This window comes from Tupaia chinensis, unplaced genomic scaffold, assembly GCF_000334495.1.
Source record: "Tupaia chinensis unplaced genomic scaffold, TupChi_1.0 Scaffold000126_2, whole genome shotgun sequence".
Lineage (NCBI taxonomy): Eukaryota > Metazoa > Chordata > Mammalia > Scandentia > Tupaiidae > Tupaia > Tupaia belangeri.
Window position 1 is genome coordinate 5,346,641 of NW_006159594.1, and position 2,646 is coordinate 5,349,286.

The window sequence follows — 2,646 nt, forward strand, 5'->3', positions numbered from 1 at the left end:
ACAGGAGTTAAAAGAATGAGACTCTTTTCTGATTATAACTGAGTTAAAAATGGGTGGGCTACAATAAATGAAACCTCCATGTTAGTATCTTACATATATAAAAAAAGAATATGTAAGTCTGATACTGTGATGAGAATAAAGACAAAGTTGGGTGTGTCTGTTTATTTTTTCTTTAAACACAAATTATTAATAATTCCTAAGTATATAGGTCTATATCAGTATGCATTTTCAGAGTCAGAAAAAACTTTTAAAGAGTATCCGATTTATTGTTTAGAGAAAAGGATCATATCTCAATCATCATACAGTGTCTTACGTAAGTCTATTGGATTCCAGAATGAGATTTCCCAGACTGAATTTCAGCTCTATCACTCATTAGTTGTGAGCCTAAATACTTTATTTTTTAAAATTTACATTAAGTCACTGTACATCTTTAGAGCATACAAAATGGTTTTTCCCAGCATAAAAACAGCACTTATTAGTCAAGTTATAAATAGTGCCATTTACATGATCAACAATAATTAACTTTTCATTGTTGTCTTTTTTTTTAATGTAGACAAGAGGTTATATTTTATTTTTCTAGTGACATACTTACAGTTGAATATAAATTAAAGGTCAGTTTGCACACCAAAGCCAGGTCCTTTGGGTGGCTCAGTCAAAAGGTAAGACCTCCACTGATTCTCATCCCAAGAGAATCACCCCTTCTTTCCCCAGATTTTGGCATTTTGCCAGCCTTGAGCTCATCAATAATTTCTTCAATATTTTTAGGAGTCGAATCCTCATAGTAGTTGTTCTTTATTTGAACCATTGTTGCATTGACGCAGACTCCTAAACATTCCACCTCTATTGGAGTGAAGAGTTTGTCAGGTGCAATCTCTCCAGCTTTTGTTCCAACCTTTATCTGAGTGACCTCCAGTATGCTGTCAGTTTTCCAAAGCGTGCAAGGAGTAGTAGTGGTATAGTTTCCAACTGACTTTCTATTACGCATTATATAAAAAGTTGCCACTTCATATACTCTTCCACATCTGTGTTTATAGCAGAGATCAGTAACCACCCATTCTGCCTTCATGCTGAATCCAGGACTGGCAGCACAGCTGCTGCCTTATGCCGTTCTGGATAGTTTTTTTTACAATTGTCTCTCTCCTCTTATAGTTTCTGGTGTGAAATCAAATGGAGTATTGGGGTTATTCTCAGGAATATCTGTGTACAAATAAGGCTCCTCTAGCTCTGTTTTGTGCAGCTGTCTTTTGCAAGTTCCTTGTATGTCTTCCCCACTGGTCAGTGAGGTCATTCACCTGGGCCCAAACACTGACTGTGAAGAACATGGCAGGCCAAACTACTCACTTTTCCCTCTCATTGCTGTATCTGTTAAGTTTTTTTAAATTTTTTTCCCTGATCCCCTCTCTCTGACCCACTATTGCCTACCTTTCATACATTGTTTCTATTATCTTCCTGTTATTATACCCTCCAATCTTTCAAGTTCTACCTTAGAATGCAGACATTGAGTATATATTAAGTAAGGACATACAATGCCTGTCTTTCATAGTTGGGCTTGCTTCACTTAGCATTAAACATTCCATATTTGTCCACTTTGTATCAAATACCAGGGTCTTACTGCTCTTCATGAGAACACGAAGAGTATTCCATAATGTATATTTGGAGCCTGATTTTTTTTTAATAGTTCTGGATCTAGCTCACCATGAATGAAAGATATATAATTATGGACAATAACTAAGAATATGTAAAATAATTTATTTAAACTGCATGGCCTCGAAAGTCAACTCAGTAATAACGGTTATTATTATTGAATGGTAACATAACTAAGGGCCTTGGTAAAGTAGACTTCCCCTAATGCGTACCTATTTCTTCAACATAAAATCCTTTGCAAAACTTAGAATAAATCATTTAATATCTTTAACATGCAAAAAAGTTTATATAAATGCTTACTTTCTCATCTTTCTGTACAACAGTTATTACTACACTTACATTGCAGTTTTTGCTATTATACTTCAGCATCTCTCACAAAACTTCCAGTTCTAGATTGCTAAGAATATTTATCTGGTTAAAATATTTTGACCCAAAGCAGTAATAGAGTTGAATGAAGTGTAGGGCTCCATGCCAATACTTAGCAGGTGAGGTGACTTGAACCAAAGCTCCCATCAAAACAACCAAAAATATTTTTTAAATATTTAGATATTTTTATAAGGCACTGTGAGAGAATCAGAAATTATGAGGCAATAATCTACAAAAAGACAGAAACTAAGAGACTTAAGAAGGCCACTGAAAATTTGCTGACTCAGTTGACACTGAGATTAGATTTTGATTGCATGTCAAATTGAAGATGAAAAAGATCAAAGATAAACCCCAAGAAAGTCTAATAGGTAACTCTTTACTCATGGCTCTTGGGCTATAAAATACTCTAAGGGCAAGGATGAAACAAAATAAACCTGCCTCCCCTCACAGACAAGTGGAAAAATATACCATAGAAATTGTAACCACAAATCTAGTATTTACAAATGAGGTCAAAATTAACATTGCATAAATTACCTGGAAAATGGTTAAACTAGGAACTCAGTTTAAATTAGCTGAGACTCATAATATTTCCAAGTCTTTCACAGAAGCAATTATGAATCATTTTTACAGGATCAC

At 34.6% G+C, this 2,646-nt stretch overlaps 1 pseudogene; it reads right to left on the reverse strand.

Annotated features, from left to right (window-relative positions):
* Positions 1 to 605: 605 nt before the first annotated feature.
* Positions 606 to 1,322, reverse strand: LOC102497343 (NADH dehydrogenase [ubiquinone] flavoprotein 2, mitochondrial-like; annotated as a pseudogene).
* Between the last annotated feature and the right edge of the window lie 1,324 nt (positions 1,323 to 2,646).